The sequence below is a fragment of the Protopterus annectens genome, chromosome 5.part0 (assembly GCF_019279795.1).
Source record: "Protopterus annectens isolate FY-2018-M chromosome 5.part0, PAN1.0, whole genome shotgun sequence".
In the NCBI taxonomy this organism is placed as follows: Eukaryota; Metazoa; Chordata; order Ceratodontiformes; family Protopteridae; genus Protopterus; species Protopterus annectens.
In genome coordinates, this window is record NC_056735.1 from 1,314,961,730 (window position 1) to 1,314,982,280 (window position 20,551).

At 36.6% G+C, this 20,551-nt stretch overlaps 1 long non-coding RNA gene across 1 annotated transcript in view; it reads left to right on the forward strand.

The window, feature by feature from the left end:
* Positions 1–303: 303 nt before the first annotated feature.
* The window catches only part of LOC122802074, a 61,102-nt gene continuing 40,854 nt past the window's right edge, over positions 304–20,551 (forward strand). Inside the window, exon 1 of the long non-coding RNA XR_006364873.1 lies at positions 304–593. This is a non-coding gene — a long non-coding RNA (uncharacterized LOC122802074). The remainder of the gene's footprint in view (positions 594–20,551) is intronic.

A 20,551-nucleotide genomic window follows, 5' to 3' on the forward strand; every position in this document is an offset into this window, starting at 1 on the left:
CAACCTGAAAGATAAGAAAAGACTTTGTTCATTCCTTCCACTAGTTATGTTTTCTGAGAGCTGGGTGCTGTGTGGTCTTTTGACTAAAGAACCAAAGAAAAAAAAGAGCTGTATACTGCTTCACATAAAAATACTTATTTCAACAAACAATTTTAATCAAAATCTTAATGCTTATATGGTAGTGTATGTGCTCATATTTGATATTTAGTAATAATACTGTAGCTGTGCCTTTAAATGGGGATTTCCAAGTAGTTAGTTGTGAATGCCACGTGACTTCTTCATCAGAAAGCAGTTCATCAACTGTTGAATTCATACAATGCTTCAAGTCTGCACCTTGAGTATGTGTGTACTTAGCTGTATGCAAAATAACAGATGTATTTTAAACATGCTGTGGTTGGGCTTAGCATTATCACCGAGATGCCAAAATGGGCAGCTAAACAATTTCATGTGGATCTGATCTTCTGCTCTACGTTGCTTTCAGTTTACTGGTACTTTCTTAAGAAATGCACTGATAAAGCTTTCATATGACATAAGCTGAGAGAATTCCTGTTGTACATTGGCTTTAATGAGATTGCCTGTCAAGATAAGAAAAGGTAGGTGTCTTTGAATGTTTGTATGGATGCACTTATACATGTCTGCATTTATTCCTTACTTCTCATATATTGTATATACGTGCATACATAGTACACACATACAGACACACACACACACACACACACACACACACACACACACACACACACACTCATATTTTCACATGAAAGCACCTCATAGTACAGTCAGTAGTATATGACATTTCAGATTACATATAGAAAGAACAGCTTACATATATTGTAATAAATACACTGTGACTTTCAAAAAGTTCTGCTGGCACTACTGGCTACACAATGCACATGCTGCTTACAGCACAACAATTCAGCCTGTTTAAACAGATCAAAAACTTATGTTTACAGTCACAAAGGTGAGGAAGCATTCTGCGCCAGATCAGATCACCTCTGAGTACCTATTTAGATGCACTTTTAATGTTCACAGTATACTCTGGCACTACTAATCATTGTCTTATTCAGACCAGCATCAATTTAGTGCATTTTGAATATCTTATTGCTTTACACTGTACAATGAAAGTTACACTTTGCATATTCAAGGTACATGGCTACAAAATACCTTGTTATCTCAGATTGTACCGGAATATCTCATAAATATTTTTTACCACTAGATCAAAAGGTGTGTATAGCCAAAAATAACAATAAATAATGCAGAGATTAAATGTTAGAATCAGATGATATTAAAATGTATAAAATTAGGTATATAAAATATATTCCTGTAAAATTAGGTATATAAAATATATTCCTGTACTCTGCAGGTTTTATATGTAGCAATGCAGTATATGCTTTAAAATTAAGGTTAGTAATGCAGATGTAGATGCACATGTGCTATTTATTATGACAATGTGAGAGATTAGAATGATATGATAATAAACGTTGTTTATGACAGTAGTTTTCATTGTATGTAGTTAGAGTGCTACATAGTGTGAAAAATGCAAACCAGTTTTTGTAACAGTATGTATCACTGTGTACACGGACAGGAGACACAGTGCTTCAGAGTATTACAAAAACCCATGTCATTCACCTAGAAGTAGCAACAGTTCACTATAACAGCTAGGAGAGATGAGATACTTTGGGGTAAGTTATTTGATTTGTATAGCTTCGTTTAATAGAACTTTTATTAACCATGCATAATATTTTTCACTGTAGTTATTTTTTGTGATTTGCTTGAAAGGTGAAATTTTGCTGTAACCTTTTCTACGGCATTATGATACATCAAGTGTCTGTGGCATGTTTACATAGTTATAATGGACATTTTGAGGTAAAAAAAAACACACTTTGACATGAAAGGAGTTGAAATATGACACCTAAACAACATCCTAATTATACATGTTACGATAAGAGAAAACATTGTACACCGAGCTAAACCCACTAAACTCCAGTTTCATATACCAGAGCGAGCTCTTCCTGCTTTACTTCCTGTCCTGTACCTAGTACATCCTGCAATGGAAAAGTGAAATTTCACATTAGGGGGTTCTATTTGTTGTGTCAGTGACTAAACTGAAGTGTCACTACTTTTTTTTTTTTTAAGAAAGGGTATTATTCAAATTTTTACAAAGAAAGAAAAAAATACATAAATGTTGCTTACAGCAATGAGCAATATACCATAACATGGGAGACAAAACCTGGGACTTGGAAAGAGGTAGACATGCAATTGTTAAAAACTGAGACTCTATAAAATGACCACAGAGTAGGTCATTTACAAGTTATTATTAGGTGTTTCTCTTTGCATTAAAAAAATGACTAATCTGAACCAGAATATCACTATCAAAGCTCTAAGTAAGATATAAAGTGTAAATCACTAAAATGTAATTAAATATCTTTAGCAGTAAGTAGGTAGGTAGTGAAGTATTCCTATACAGCCTATTTTATATATATATATATATATATATATATATATATATATATATATATATATATATATATTCTTCTTCTTCTCCTTCGACTGTTCCCATTAGGGGTCACCGCAGCAGATCATCTGTTTCCATTTCTTCCTGTCCTCTGCATCTTGGTCTGTCACACCAACCACCTGCATGTCCTCTCTCACCACATCCACAAACCTTATCTTAGGCCTTCCTCTATTCCTCTTACCTAGCAGCTCTAAACTTAGAATCCTTTTCCCAATATACTTAGCATCCTTCCTCAGCACATGTCCAAACCAACGCAATCTCGCCTCTCTGACTTTGTCTCCAAACCGTCCAACCTGAGCTCACCTTCTAATATACTAATTCCTAACCCTGTCCATCCTTGTCACACCCAGTGCAAATCTTAACATCTTTAACTCTGCCACTTCCAGCTCTGACTCCTGCCTTTTTGTCAATGCCACTGTCTTCAACCCATACAACACAGCTGGTCTCACTACCCCCTTGTATACACATTTTTAGATCAATGATGAACTTTGATCAACAGTCATCAATCATCTACAAAATAAAATCATCAAATTGACATGATCACAAATATAAACAAAAGCATTACATTTGTGATTGCCTAAAACAACTACAAACTTTGCTTTTACATGTGGGCTGTGACCCCCAACCCTAGCAATTTGATATACTAATTTCATGGTCTCAAAGGAAAGCATTTGTTTTCCTTTTGTAGTTAATGTGATGTAATTTTGGCCATGTTTTCATGTTTTTGGGTTTTTTTTTTTTTTTTTTTTTTGCTAGACTGAACCGGGTTTTGACTTGCTGAAATCAACTTAGTGAGTGTTGATTTGTTGCAAGCCAATGTTTTTCAATGTACTCTTATACATGAATGCAAAAATTACCAGTTCACTAATGCTCTAATAAATACATTATCTACAGATAAGATATAAAGAAAAATAATAAAAGAAGAAAAAATATTTTTATGCAGGATAGCAAATGCCTAGCATCTACACCCCAATTTCCCCATATCAGCATGATCTTCTGTACATAAAACTGAGATCTGACAGTGCAGAAAAGAAAAAGATACCTAAACTATCCAGTGCTCTCACAGCAAAAGCCATTACACACTCACACACTAGCACAGTAAAGCACAAATACTCGCATGCAAAACATCTCTCTTACAAAAGTATACAGTACCCTCATAAACGTACACATCAGACCACGAGCGGCCTTAGGTCAAGTGGTGCCCTAGGCAAAAGGATTCCATGGTGCCCCCCACCACATCACCCGCTGCCCCCATACTGGACTATCTACACCAAATAAATACTGGAAAAGTGCCCCTAGTAGAGCGGCGCCCTAGGCGGCTGCCTAGTTGGCCTATGCATAAGGCCGGCTATGCATCAGACCATAAACATTCATACAAACATATCATACATCATCTATCTGATACCGCCTCAGGTTAGCTTCAGTGTAACACCTGAAAAAACAGGAAACAACCACAATACTTGAGGGCACCACTATTCATGTGTGTGTGTGTGTGTGTGTGTGTGTGTGTGTGTGTGTGTGTGTGTGTGTGTGTGTGTGTGTGTGTGTGTGTGTGTGTGTGTGTGTGTGTGTGTGTGTGTGTGTGTGTGTGTGTGTGTGTGTGTGTGTGTGTGTGTAACATAAAGTATGAAAAAGCACTGCAGATATCAATTATTAAAAAAAAAAAAAAAAAAAAAAAAATTCCCACTGTATTTTGAACATTTCTTAGAGAAATCAAAAACACAAGAATTTCTCCAGCACAAATACACAGTCTGTTTAATCCTTACAGCAATGTGCTGCACTTAAAACTAAAGTCTAAGTATGCAGATTTCAATCAAGCCCAAATGCCAACACTGAATTATACATAACTCCACTGTCTGCACCTCTTCAATAGGCCATGACAGGGCTATCTTACTCCATGCCACCTGATTCTTCAGGCATGCTTCTTCTTACCTCTTTGCTGATCTTGCACGAGGACCTAACTTGCTGCATTTTGCTTGCAAGCAACTTCAGTATATATCACAGTAATCCCAATTTACTAGCTAGTATAAATTAATTTCCTGAGTAACATACAGTGAAAATATTCCCACACACTTGTCATTTGTCTTGCACTTAAAGGGACAGTACACCTTTACTGCACATAACATTTTACATCTACTTACCCTGGCACAAAAGCCATGAATTTTGGATGCAATGTAATGGATTGTAGGATGTCAGCAATCCACTGTCATTCTGATTTGTGAGATGTGTGACTGTGAACAGAAAGGGTTGCTGGGATAGTGCTCATTGATACTGTTTGCTATCTTTGTGCTTACTCTGCTACTACAAAGGGACAACGTCAGTCACAAGGTTGTAATGCCTAAACAATAAGTAGTACATTTTATTTCTATGGTGGGGCACATCCTTTCAGCACTATTTAACTTTCCATTGATATAACATCTGGGTGCTCTCTGCCTAGGAAAACACTGGTCCTAATCCTACCTCTGAAGCATGCAAGGTGAATTCTTTAGTAAAAAAGAAGTCACAAACAGAGGTTCAGAACACAAGATAATTTTTAGTTCATTAAATATTGTCTCCTCAAGAGGCCACAACACCTTGGCAGGAGTTTGTCTGCCTGTGAGATCTGTCAAAGAACAGGCATTAGTCCCAAAATTAGGTACAAACTTTATATAGTAACTGGCTGATCCAAGAAAAGGATTCACCTGCTGTTTAGTGGAGCTTGCACATCAATTTGTATGGACTCTATTTTTTTAGTTGTGGTCATAACTCTCCACTTCATATAAGATATGTTAAATACTCATCTCCCACCCTACCCAATTTATTTTACTTATCATTTGCAGACAAGCCTGCCTGCCTTATTGATAATAACATAGCCTGCACATTTGGTAAGTGGGACCCCCGCTCCCCTATTCTTTGACAGAATGGACACATATCTTCCAGTTATGCAGCATCAGGTCCTAACTGGAAGGGGTGGGGATTTAGAATTTTATCAATCAGCATTTGAAAGGTGGTTGGGACTCCATGTATACCATATAGCAACACTGTGTACAGAAATAAACCGTCAATGTTGTAAAGGCTGTTTTTTTTTTCCTTTGACAGAGGAGGTAAGTAGCATCTACTAGTATCACTTTGTCAAGTTCAGTGTTGTCAAGCATGTGGCCTTGCCTAGGTTCATGATAAGCATTCCTCTAACTGCACCTCGGGTAGAAATTCTCTGTTCTCTCTTGAATGGACTTCAGCTTGCAAGCTCACTAAAGAATTTTCTATTTCTTTACATGGCTTCATCACCTTATTGTGATAGATTTTTAAAATTATTTTCCTTCCTGGTTGTCTAACTTTGTAGTTCACTGCATTTATCCTTTCAATCACCTCACATGTCCTTTAACCTAGACTTTGCTTTTTGCGCAGGGCACTTGTACTAATATCTGATCTCACTAGTGAAATTGTCTAAGTCAGGTATTTTTGTTGCAAACTTGTTGCACCACATGGGCTCTCTGTATGTGAGCCTTTACTATAAGCACTGTCACACTTTTAAATGGTGTCTTCTCCTCTTCCCATCTTTCCCTAGCATTGTCAAGTAGTCCTCTGGGATGCCTGCAAGATGGACTTTCAAAAGGGTAAACAGAATTGAAGCTTGTGATACCTCTCTTGTAGCATAACAACTGGTGACAACTTTTCCTGTTTCTTTCAATAACTTTTCTTAGCTGTGCTTCGGTATTTTATTAATTTTTCTACTAATTCATTAGTCAGAAAATGGTAAACTGATGAGTTCAACTGTCTGACTTTAAAACACTGACATAACTGATTACTATACAGTTCAAATAAAGGGAGCGCCTTGATCAGTAAGCACCTCTTTAAGGATTTCTTTCTCTGAAAAACAGTACAAGTTCTCTGCAATAGCCTGCACAAGTCTCTTGAGTGCTCTTAACTTTCCTCTATGACTAAATTTGAGTGGATACTAACCTTTCAGGGGGTTTTACTGCATTGCCTTTCCAAACACATTTCAAAACATTTTTATTTCTTCAGGCCGACAATATATGTATGTATTGTCTATATCTATATATAAGAGATATACAGATATAAATATATATATATATATATATATATATATATATATATATATATATATATATATATATATATTGCTGAGAGTTTCCTTTATTTGAATTTTCTCTTTACAGTAAAAGAAATGGTTTCAGAACTCTACATTTCTGTACTTACCACACTTTCAGTATTCACTTTACTCTGAATGCCCTTCATCCTCTATTCTTATCTTAGGTTCTGTGCTAATGGCTTTTGTTAGGCTTTGTGAAGACTTCTATTTTGTACTGATTCTTACTTCAAGGTTCTCTTTCAGTTCACCTTCAGTCCCTATACTGAAAGCTCTTAAAATTTGAGATTTCTGTTGCCTATCACTGGGGAATATTTCTAAGATACAAGATTCATTTTTCTGTCTAATCATAATTAAATTATTGGTTCTTCTGTGGCTTCTATCTCAGCTACCTTCTCCTGGTTTTGATTTGGGATGCACAGAGGAATTTATTCCCACCATCCATTCTTGCACTAAATGGGTGTACCAGTACATTGCTTTACATATTTCTTATAAAGTGTATCAGCTTCATGCAAAGTGTCGTGGAGCCTGCACCTCCCAAATTTCCAATACTACTTTAAAGTGGGGAAAGTACTTTCTTAATATTGTATATTGAGTCAAATCAGGGATTATAGCCAAAGGATGTAATAGTTTTTATAGAGCTGTTTGAAGATCTACATGTGTGAGGAGATATTTTTCTCACCATGAATGCATATTTCCTCCATGTTTTGGTCATTACTAATCTTGTGCTTACATAGTGGAAGACTTTTGACAAGGGTATTCATGCTTCCAGAATATAGCAGGGCTTGACATGCTTCTCCTTCTATAAGTATACTACATTGCAGTAGCTTAGCTGTAACACAACATAGTGTTGGATAAATCATTCTATCTGTGGTCTTATCATACTCCGTGGGTGCACCTTTATTTAAAGAATGCATTTCAATTTTCAGTTTCTTTGTTAGTATTGTCTTCAGAATTAGGAAAAGAAAACTCAACAATGTGACCCTCCCCCTAAATTTGAAACAATTTAACACATTGCTTGCTGGTTTTTGTTTCACAGAAGATGGCACATTTCTTACAGTAGTTTTAGATTTGCAAACAGACTATTCAGTTGTAAGCATCATAGCATTAGGTAATAAGTATCTTGCTAAAATATCTTATATATTAATGAGTTCCTGGGATGACTTTGCACTAACAACTGTCTTAGATTATTAGACATCACCCTTTTAAACCTGTCTACTGCTAAAATTTCTAACATTTTCAATTTACTGCTACTATCAGGTCCAACTCAAACTGTTAAAATATGTTTCATATCGTGTATATGTGTTCTTACCAGTTTGCCAGCATTAAAGTTCAAGTTATAAAATATTATTGCTACTTTCTGATGGATTTCTATCTTTGAGAAAAAAAGTAATTTTTTCAGTTTGTACATTGTCCATGTAATTAGTTCTCTCCAGGTCCATATACATTTTCATTTCCTTTCCTGTCGGGTGAGTTGGCAAAATTTTTCCAGTCTGCTCAGTTCCAGTTTTTTAGGGTGGCATAACATTTGAAAGTGATTCTGGGTCATCATCCTTGGTTAACATCTATATACTTAGCAGAGTTTTGGCGCTAGTAGTGACATTAGCCAGTACACCTATCTGTTGCTCTAATTGCACCAGCTTCTGGTCAGTTCCAATATGTGACTCCACAAGTGTTTTTTTTGTATATTCTCCATGGTTTGGACAGTCAGAAAAATACCTGAGGAACAGAAGTAGAAATGTCTCAGGACACACAATAACAGTGGTGTAGGGCACTAGTAGACCAAACATGGTTTTCATGTTACAGAAGAGGTACTGTAAGGACTGATAAATGTCAAATTTCTGGCCAACAGCCCTAATTTTTTACCAGCACAACATCCAAGGATCACTTGTGGTACTGAGTTATAAAAACAGAGGGTTATTGCATACATCTAATGAAAATAACAGTTCTTTTTAGCTTTTGAGTTTCAAATAAATAAGACATATAGTGCCTTTAGGTGTACAGTTAAAAAAAACAGTACCTTCTTGAGTTTTCAGAGACCACACAGCCCATCTAATAAAGATGGCCATCTGTAAAATGTAGGTCTTACTCAGCCCTTGAGTCTCTCTATCTGTTACAGGTACTCCAATAGGTGTACTCCAAGAAGCAGCCAGAATTGAGCTGACATACTCCACATCTCCAGAACTGTCCTTCTAAGTGATCCTCCAGATGAGGAACTAACCTCCTAAAGGGCATGAGACTGTAGCTAACTGCTTATGAGAATATTCCCACTCACCTTCCTGTGACACACATACCCAGAAGCACATACACATTTTCCAAGTTTCTGAATTCCACATTCATATCTAAAGACGCACTACATTTTTCCAAAGTCAACATGTTATTTTATATTTATAAATAATATATTATATACAGATATACATGCACACATTCTTCATTGCTGTAATTAAAATTTTACCAAGAAGACAGATAACAGTGTATTTAATTTTGTATGATCTAATATTATATATTATAATTTCATAAATAATTGGTTAGTTTGAACTAATTTTGTTGCTGAGATGCATATTCTAAAATCTTTTCCAGTGGATTTCTACCTGTGAAGACTGTGGTCTAAACTAGTTTTACACTTTGATAGTCATATATATCCACTAAAATCAGAACAGTATGCTCTGTAATGTATCTAATTCTAAGGAGCATTTCAAGTCTTTCCCCAGGAAGGACACTGCACCAAATTATAACTCTCAGAGTCATCCCATTACTGAATACAAGTTGAATTCAATAGACTTCAAAAACCTACCTAAAACAGCTTGAAAAAGTAAATCACAGGATTGGCATACTTACACTGTTCAGAAAGGCTTCAGGATTTGTTAATTGTTCCATTTCTTGCAGGCTACTTAGTTTGATCCAGTTCTGTTTGAAAGTCCAGGTCTGAAATGCATCACTAAGGGAGTAAACATCAGACTGAAAACCTAATACTAATGTCTTTCAGCTAATACTAAATATCAATAATCGAAAAAAATGTAAAAGTAGATAATATATTCCAAGTTTATGAAATAAGTTTCCACTTATAATCAGAAGAAATAAGTTTCCAGTTATAATCAGAAGAACTCAGGTTATTAAGTCCCTTCAGATGTCCCCCCAATGTCATAGCTCTCAATACCTTAAAAAAAATGCAGACACAGCAATATACTGTGCATGTGCACTACATATCTTAGATGTCCCAGACTACCAGAACATGGCAAAGAGCACTGTAGTCTATTTATACAATGACATTATTCAGAAAAAGAAATAAAACTTTCTTTTTATTATTAGATAATATCATTGCATAATAATCCACTCCTGTATCTGGACAATACAAGATTTACCCACAGTTGGATTGGTTTAATCACTCAGGCTTTGCCCTCTTGATCAAACCACACCAGTCATGGATAAATCCTGCTTTACCCACACCTATTCGATTATTGATAAATTATATAGTGGTCTGGATTGCAAAAACCCTACACACTAGACACATCTCTGGAAAGAATGGGCAAACTGTGAGAAGGTTGCTGCATAACTTACAGCTGGGAATTGAAAGTTAAAAATTCCTCTTTATGTTTCACTTCCTATAGCATTTCATTAAGGAAAATAAACTGCTGCTATGTTCTTTTCACTAAATGCCATTTTTGTAAATAAATAATTGTTTATCATAACCTCATAACTAAACCAGCTGTACTAAAGTCTTACAGAATTTGGCAACTCAACTAGTTTTCAAATTATTGGGTAGTTTATTTAGACTTCTGCCTCACTCTTTTTACTTTGACTGTTTACAGTGAAAATATGCAATCATTTCTGTTTTTATGATATACAGCAACACTGTCAAATATATCACTGATCCTCTAAAATAAAAAAGAGCTCATATTTACTTTTAATTATGCTTTTACTAACATTTTGGAAAAGAGAACTTGCAAATCATGTGTACACACCTTCTACAAGTGCATTACAAATACTAAAACTATAAACATGTTATTAAAGCCACTAACAATTTGAGGCCATTTGAGTCCAAATTGTTTTGAATTAATACAAACACTTTTATTAAAACAAAAAACAAGAATACATTCACTAGCGCCTCTGCTGTTATTAGCCTTCACAGAGTATGCTTTTACTTCCCTCCAAGTTCCTTAAATACAGCATATCATTCCTATTAATCAATTAAACAATTAAAATAATTAAAATTCTTAAAGTCATCTCATATAAAACATTTCCAATTGCACTCCCTGTTAAGACTCTCTGGAAAGAGTGTATTAAATTTTAAAACAAAAATTGATTATTTCCTTCTCAAATTGTATTTAATACCTTCAGGTGTTATAAGGTCATTGTTTAACTGTTCCAAAACTGTTGCTTGCAATCCTGTTGGGTCTCCATTATGACAGCTATGGAAATGCTCTGCCACAGGACTAAACTTTTTGTTTTTCTTAATATCTCTCACATGTTCCTTGAGTCTGGTAGAAAAACTTCTTTTGCTCTCCCCTATGTAAAATTGTCCACAGGGGCACTTGAGTCCATATATTATTCCCACACTACAACTAAAAGTTCCCTGTTCATGGAACTTTTCTCCATTAATATCAGGGAAACTTCCAACAACATACTGGCATCCTGTACAGGTGCCGCAGGGATAAGTTCCTTTAAATAATAACTCATTGCTTCTTTCTGTCTGGGGCATTCTAAACCTTCCATGTACCAAAATATCTTTAATATTTCTTCCTCTTTTAAAGGAAAAACTTAGTTTGCTATTATTTAAGAAAGATACTTTCCTTTTTACATATGTCCAAAAATACCTCACTAAATTTTCTAGCTTCCCTGAAAAAGAAGTATATGTTGAAGCAAAATGTAAACTTTCCCATTCATTCTTTTTTTTTCCTTTCTTTCGTAACTATTTCTTTTTCTATTACAACCTAGCTTCTTGCTCTTCCCCTCCACTTTATCAAATCCTTCCCATACGTTTTCCTCTATCATACCCTCTATCTAAGAACATGTTAATTGTTCTATACATTTCACATTTACATTCCTGTGCATCACTGCATAACCTTTCAACTCTAAGTAATTCCCCATACAGAATGAATTCCAATGTATGCAGTGGATGACAGCTTAACCCATGTAACATGTGGTCTTGCTGTTCAAATTTCCTGTGTATTTTCATTTTCAGCTTTCCATTAATCTGCCCTTCTATAGTAATATCTAAATAACTGACTTTACTTCCTTTCTGCAAGCCATAAAAATGAATCCAAAATCTGTTTCTGAGTAAACTTTCAATAAATTCTGTTACCTCTTCATGGCCCCCCTTGCAAATGAAAATCAAATTGTCAATAAACCTAAAATACTTTATTACATATCTCTTAAAAAAATAATTCCTATAGATATAAACATTTTCAAAAAAAACATGAATAAGTTGGCATATATGGGGCCAAAAGCTGCCCCCATCGCTGTACCCTACATTTGCTTATAAAGACACCCATCAAATTCAAAAATATTGCTCTTTAAACAAAATAAGATCAATTCTATCACATACTGAGTTTTAGGGCTTTCTCCTAGGAAAAATTCCATTGTCTCCGCTCCATGTACATGTTTGTTGTTTGTGTATAAACTTACAATGTCCACCACTATAAAGTACATCTATATTTCCCACTTTATTCCTTTAATATTTTTCCAAAAAAATCAAAGGTGTCTTACAAAAATTTTATTTTTACACCAAAAAAAGCCATTATGCCCATTTTATTAATTTATATTGTTTATCAATTTATTCAGTATCTTAGTGCCTAGGAGCTACACACAGAATCACTAAACAAAAGTTAAACTGTATAAAATTCTACCTAAAACTGCAAAAAAATGGCAAAACAAAAATATTTGAAATAAATTAGGATAATTAAAAACACTTCTGTTTGGAGTTAAATTTCCATGAAGAAAGTACTTTATGAACCTCCAGAAAGTAGCATCAGAGTTACACTCTCAAATCAGGGAAGTTGCTTGGTTCCATAGGAATGAAGCTAAATAAGCAAACAATAGCCTACCTGAATTCTCAGTCTGAGTGCTGGTAAAAACCTCAAACTCCTCACTTGACAATTTTTGCAGACCAGGATGAGTGGCAGAGGACTGACAGCCAAGACCCAGATTGTGTAAGGCATGAATAGTCAAAAGCAGGAAGTTAAATAGTAAACTGGTAGTCCCTGGCAACCAGTATCAGTCCTAAAGCAGAGGAGAAATATGACTGGAAGAAGCTTGGCTGTAGAATTCTGCATCCACTGAAGTTGTGCCAGGCCATTGTCTACCAGCCCAAGGTAAACTGCAGTACTTCAAGTGAGAGGATACAAGATTATGGACATCTGTTTCAATGACCCATTGAAGGAGTAAGGTACATGATGCATGTAATGTTTTTCATATGGAAATAAACTGACTTGATAATGGATGATATGTGGTTCTTAATCATCCACCTGTCATTAAGAATCAAACTCTTAACATGCATATAGGATACAAATTCCAGCTGATCTCCTAAAAAGTAAGTGTGGAAAGGAAATAAACCTGTGAAGGACAAACAGCAACAGACATTAATTTTGTCCTCACAAGGTTGGGCTACAGTCAAATTACAGTTATCTAATGTAAAAATCACATCCAGGCTGCCTTCTGTAACTCATAGGTCACCTCTTGGTAGTCTGTATGAGACTAAGTATGGAGACAGGACTTTGAGTAGGCCCAAGTAGGTCATGTGCCTTAGACCTGCTATTCTTTTGTACAAAACCTCTGTGGGTACTCTAACTGTTCCTAGTGCCTCTACAGGTGCATACCAAAGGGGGAATTGTACACTATGAGGGGCCTAATGAGAGCTGAGTAAACCAGGACAGTGATCTGTCTGTACCTAAATGCTAACCCTTTATTTATAAGCATGTAATACAGAGGGATTTCTTCACAACAGTGGGCACTTGTTGGTCAAAAGCTAGGTCACTGTTAAGTGACCAAATCTCTGACTACAAAATCTATTCTTAGGGATATATTCCCAATGTGATAATTCTGAGGGGTATTTGATTTTCCAGAGATACAATACTGTCCTTTTTGGCATTTAGTTTTAGTCCATGTCTCAGACACCAGTTATTTGTTTGAGACAAGCCCTCTATTAGGTTTGCTGAATCCTTGAGGGATTGAATGAATGCTCATAGCTTACAATTATCCACAAACTTAGTCAACCATAGACCCTTGACATTTGCTCTGACTTCTTAAAAATAGATGCCAAGTAAGAGCAATCTCCTGAACAGGGTACTGTGCTCACGACAGGTCTTTTTGTTGAGGTGGCTACCTTTATCATGACTTCATGTGTCCTATTTGTGATACAGTTTCCAATCCATCTGGTGATGCATGGGTTTGCTTCTAGTTTGACAAGCTTATCCACAATTCCCAGGTAGAGTACAGTGTTAAAGACTCTGGCCAGGTCAAGGTAGGCAGTGTGCACTGTCTGGCATAAAAAATGTGATGGGTCCACTGTTTGGAGGTCTCTTATGTCCTTATTAATTAGTTCCATAATAAGTCTTTTCATGGCTTTACATATAAGGCTGGTGAGACATTTGTAATGGTAATTGCCCAGGTTAGTGAATGGCCCTACCTTGAGTAGGGGTATGACTGCTGCTGCTGCCCTCCATTCACTTGGTAAGAAGCCAGTTTGGAGGCTAAAATTTTAAAGTGCTGTTAGTGGCATGGAAATATCTTGTTTCATGATGTTTATGAGACATTCTGGGATATTGTTATGGCCCTCAAAGCTGCAATGGTACCCTTTTAGAGTACTTTCAGGACTTAGTCCTGTGTGATGAATAAGGTTGTATGGTTTCCTGATATATTTTGTTAGATTACTGGGGGTGTTAAGTTTGAGCTTAACTTGTCAGACAGTATGCTTGCTATATCCACAGCTTCAGTATAAGTGGCACCATTTACAATTAGCTCAGCACACTACTGTGTATCGCACTTGAGATTGCAGGCATAGCCGAAGAAGGCTTTGTGCTTATCCTTGGCCTGGATGGCTATTGTTATCTCAAATTTGACCTTGGTAGTTTTTATTATGTTCCTAACTTGTTTAATTTGATGGTTAGATTCTTCTTTGCAGGGTGTTGCACTTTTTTATTATTTATTTATGCTGTGAGTCTACCAAGGCCATTTGTATTTAGAGTTTGCTCCACATTTTCTTTTTTTGTGGATGGCTGCTTGTATGCAATTGTGTGCATGTTGGTAGAAGTTGGGAGTGCATGTTTCCACTTAAACAGCAGAGCTTCCTGGTTGGGGAGGGGGGATTTTAATCTAGCCAGAGAATCACTGAAAAGTAGGAACTTATTCTTAAAGACGTTTCCAAAATATCCTGGGTCCAGGTAGGACAATGGTTTTATCTTTATTATGAGGGAGACGGCTTTATGGTCTGACCTGCTTAGTGAGGATGTTACACTGGGAGTGGAGCATGACTCACCCATATTAATAAGGAAAGGTTCAGGGGTATTGTTACCCATGGTACTCTAACCAGTTGTTCCAGGGAATTTGTTAATAAGTCCAGGAATCTCTATCCTTGCACATGAGTGGTGGTATATGTTTCCCAGTCTATGGCAGGAAAGTTGAAGTCATTCAGGATTATGGTATTTGGATTTATGCTAAGTGGCTCTAGTTTGTTTTAGTAGGTGCTATGACATTCCCTGCTTATAGATCATGTTCACCATGATACAATAAGGTACTTTGCTGATGGTAAGTTGGACATGAAGGATGTCAAGGGCATCATGCTGCTTTACCAGCCTTGATGTGAGGCTTTTCGGGATGAGGAATGAGATGCCCCCCCCCCTTTCTTCCCTTCCTGTGTAGTAATTTGTCTAAATGATAGTACACTATAGGTAAAACACTGGGGAAAGGTCTGTCTTATCTTGAAAAATCTTAGTCACAAAGATACATGTAGCATCATCACAGTGAGAAAAAGAAAAATAATTATGGGTGGCTGGTAAGATAGACTGGGCTGCACAGCCTGTCTCCCCACCTCAAAGAACAACACTGGATGGTAAGATTTGATAGAGAACTCTTTAGACAAGGATATTGCTTTCTTATGGGAGATATCTCTTTGCTATGCCACTGTGCCTTGTTATGTTCATCCAAACTAAAAGTCTGTCCTCCAACAGAAAGGTCTTGCTCCATTTGCCCACTAATACCCCAGCCAACACATCTTGCAAAACTCCAAATTATAACATGGTTAATAAGTGACCATTAGCCTATGACTTACATTCATTGGGGCTGTTTGAACCAAAACACTAGATACCCCATGTCATAGGCAGCAACCACAGAGTCAGCTCATTGAAATTGATCCCCTCAAGGACTGGTCAAACAGGGAATGAAACAGACATTTGAGATCTTACACAACAACATATCTTGAAACAACTCAGCACAGGGTGGCTGAATCCGCAGAATCCCGAGCGTAAAATAAAGTAGGTGATAAAAGTATGGGACTTCATTTTAACCATCTGTAGCTGCCTTAACTATAGTCTTTAAGCCTATATTCATAATTCCAGTACAAAGTTGCACTGCGTTTTGCTATTTAAGTAGATTAACTGTTGGTATTAAACCCATATTTCATTCTTCTGTACTGAGTCTATATCAGGTTAGCTTAGGATTTGTCTTTGCATTAAGGAGGTTCATGGCAGTGATCTCAGAGCTGAGGGCCTAAAAATTCCCATGTTGTTGTGGCTATGTTGCTTTAAATTACTGCTGTTTTGTAATAGTTCTATTACATACAGAAAGAAAGATAAGTGAACATTTTTCATTTCTTGATCTGTTTTTGTGTTCATTTTAACAGTCTACATCTGCTTTACCTAAGGTCTTTAAGCCTGTATATTAGTAATTCCAGTACGCCATTGCACTGCATGCAGACTGACTGTTAGTATTAAACCCTAGTGTCATTCTTATGTACTAAGTCTATGTCACGCCAGTTCAGAACTACTGTTTGCATTAAGGCAGTTCCAAGCCAGTCAGCTCAGAGCTAAGGGTCCAATAGTTTTTCCTTCCCATCCTGTTGTGGTTGTGTTTTTAAACCCAGTGTATTTGTTGTTGCCCATCCTTTACCATAATTTGACAACATAATTCCTATAATTGTCTTATGGTGTCTGATGATCATCTGTTACACAAACAGCATAATATAGTATGTGAAAGATGTGCACATACAATGTATTTGGAAGGAAAAATCTCATACATGGTAAAGTCAGACACAAAAATCATCAGCAGTACATCACAAACCACACCTCATCAAGGTCATCACAATAGACATAATCCATCATATACTGGGGTTCTAATGATTAACTTGCCTAAAGCTCAAAGACCTTCAAAAGGCAAAAAGCATACTCAGCAACTTAAGCCTATCTCCATCCACAATACACAGAGTCTTATAGTCGCAGATGCTGAACCTGTAAGGCAGGCATCGACCAAAGCAAACATTATGTTATAGACAACTCCATTGTAAGATGTATAGATGTACCTTACCATGTTGAGCAAGGAAGGAGTCATGGTTAGTTGCTTGTCTGGTGCCAGGATCCATCAGCTCACACATGCACTGAAGTCCTTGAACAGTATGGCTCTGTCATAGTACATGTGGGTGTCATAGACAGGAGAGTATGATGCCCTCTTTGAAATGTATCTGTCCAGAAATATGCAATAACTAGAATGCCCAGAGAGATATCTTACTAAAAGGTAAAGTCATAATAATATGTCCTATATGGACTGACTTAAAAGGAGAGTACAGACTAAGAGATTTGATGCAATCTCCCACTTGGGCATGGTAGAAAAGCTAAATAAACTCGGAATAAACTTCTCCATCATTCTTTTGCAGTTACTCTTACTGTCTCAATACCATTTAACACTTCTGTGCTGCATTTATTCATTTTATTGAATGTATCCCTGTTTTTCAGCCTGCAGTTGTTAAAGAAACACCATCTGTTTGTTACTGTACTGCTACATTGTGCACTTTGTTCTGTATTTTGTTGAACATTTCTCAGGGTTAGTGAACTTATTTCCAAGGATTCCTGATACTGCAGGAATTTTGTAAAGCATTTGTTACTGCACTTGAGCTCAAAACCAGTTTGTTTTACATTAGGATGGGTCTGTTGGACTCTGGTGGGAGTAGAGCTGAATTCAACACATCCAAGTGGGAAACTTCTGGTTTAAGTTTATTGTGCTTTTATCTGATTGGTCTGAAGGATTAAATGTTTAAAACTCTTTCATCTTGCTTATATAAAATAATTACATTTTTTGGGATGGTGCTCCTATATTCAGAGTTTCCCTGTGCCTGACTTGGACAGCTGTGACTACAAGATTTGCATTGCTTTTAAAGCCATCTGGACCTACAAAGCTGATATGTTTTTTTTTTTTTTGTTTGTTTTGTTTTTTTTTTGCAGTTGCTCTTACTGTATCAGTGATATTTAACACTTATGTGCTGCATTTATTGATTTGGTTGAATTTATCACAGTTTTTTAGCCTGCACTTGTTAAAGAAACATCATCTGTTTGTTACTGTGCTGCTACGTTGTGCACTTTGTTCTGTATTTTGTTGAACATTTCTCAGGTTAGTGAACTTATTTTCAAGGATTTCTGATACTGCAGGAATTAGATAAAGTATTTGTTACTGCTCTTGAGCTCAAAACCAGATTGTTTTACATTAGGAGGGGTCTATGGCACTCTGGTGGGAGCAGAGCTGAATTCAACCAATCCAAGTTGAAAACTGCTGTTTTAAAGTTTATTGTGTTTTTATTTGATTGGCCTGAGAGCTTAACTGTTTAGAAATCTTTCATCCTGCTGGCATAAATGCCCCACATATGCACATTGGGCAAACTGGTTCCCAGTGCCTAGTATATAAGCAAACCTCTCCAGTTTAAAATCTTCTACAGGAAATGCTCTCCATAGTCTGCCATTGTTCACACCTGCTTGAAGAGTTGCCAGTTTGTGCAGAGGACAGTAACACTACAAGCCATCTAACTGGAGCTCATCAACGTTTGACAAATTTTGCCAGATGTCTGGAGAACTTTTGGTGAAATCCAAGCATCCACTGCTAAACTTGAAAAAATAAGTACATTTTGACTTTTCTTTGCACTTTGATGACTATATTTTCTAATTTGTTGATTTTTACTGTATTTTTCTGCACTTTAAAAAAGCAGTTCTGCTGCTTTAAGTAGCTTGTACATAGCATAGACTAGATTCAGATCTGCTGTGACTAGACTGTATTGTTAAACTTGAGCATTATTCCAGCTATCTTACACTAGGAGGGCCCTACCTGCACCCTTGTTGCAGAAGTGTGCAGTCTAAGCCTCATCTGAGTTGGAGATTACTGGAGGAAAACTCATTGTGTACTTTCCATGTGGTAGTTCAGCTTAAAAGTGTTTAATTTCACCTGTATTTAAGCCTGCTCAGGTTTACCCTCTTTTAACTTGAACTGTTCAATGTTTGGTGACTTTTGCCAGAGGTCTGCTGAGATTCTACTGAAATCCAAAGTATCCACTGCTAAAGTTGAAAAAATAAGTACCTTGTGTGTTTCCTTTACACTTTGCTGACTGCAATTTATCATTTTGCTGCCTCATTTTGCTGATTGTTACTGTATTTTTCTGAACTTTAAAAAAGCTGTTCTGCTGCTTTAAGTACATAGCATAGACTAGATTCAGATCTGCGGTGTCTAGACTGTATTGTTATACTTGAGCACTAAACCAATTATCTTACATTAGGAAGGCCCTACCTGTACCCTTATTGCAGAAGTGTGTAGTTTAAGCCTCATCTGAGTTGCAGATTACTGGAGGAAAGTTCATTGTGTGCTTTCCCATTGGTAGTTTAGCTTAAAAGTGGTTAATTTCATTTGTATTTAAGCCTCGTGTTTGTGTGGATTTAACCTCTTTTAACAGAAGCTGCTCAACGTTTGGTGATTTTACCAGATGTCTGGAGAAATTTTTCTGAAATCCAAAACATCCACTGCTAGAGTCAAAAAAATAAGCAACTTGTGAGTTTCCTTTGCACTTTGCTAACTGTATTTTATCATTTTGCTGATTTTTACTGTATTTTTCTGTACTTGAAAAAAGTCTGTTGTGCTGTTTTCAATAGCTTATACATACCACAGACTAGATTCAGATCTGCTGAATCTAAACTGTATTGTTAAACTTGAGCACTATTCCAACCGTTTTACATGAGGAGGGCCCTGCCTGCACCCTTGTGGCAGAAGTGTGTAGTCTGAGCCTCATTTGCATTGGAGATTACTGGAGGAAAGCTCATTGTGTGCTTTCCCATTGATAGTTTAGCATAAAAGTATGTAATTTCACCTGTATTTAAGCCTCGCATGTGTGCATAGCTGCACACTGCTCAGTGGGGTTCAGTGGTGCCCTGTATTGACACAAATGCCTTGAAAGACAATTTTCTCCTAGACATCTGTTAGTGAACCTTCCCAAGCTTCCCTCCTGCACTGTGGGAAACTCAGTTGCCCACTGAGAAGCATTGCCATAGTTTTCACCCCTAGCCTTCAATGGAATAAACCCCTTCATTATCATAGAGCAAAATCTGGTCAAACTAGCCCACTCCCAATAGTAATTACAGTAAAAACCTGCCATAATTTTCAACCTGTTCTTCATTAAATACTTCTTCACCTTGCTATATTACCAAACAGCTTCCCCTTGATACTTCTTACATAACTTATACACCTTTAATGTATATAGTGTAAATCCTACACATATCCTTCTTTCTGTACTTCTCTCCCATATATACTTCTTCCATCTAAACCTATATAACACTGTCTAACTAATGTCTCTAACATTCTACAAATTGTGTCTAACACTCTTCTACTATCTTTACCCTCCATCCCCTTGTATTACCCCCTATTGCTTTTCTTCTCACATATGTTCTTCTTTCTAATATACACTTGCATCTTGTTTCACTACTCAGCTG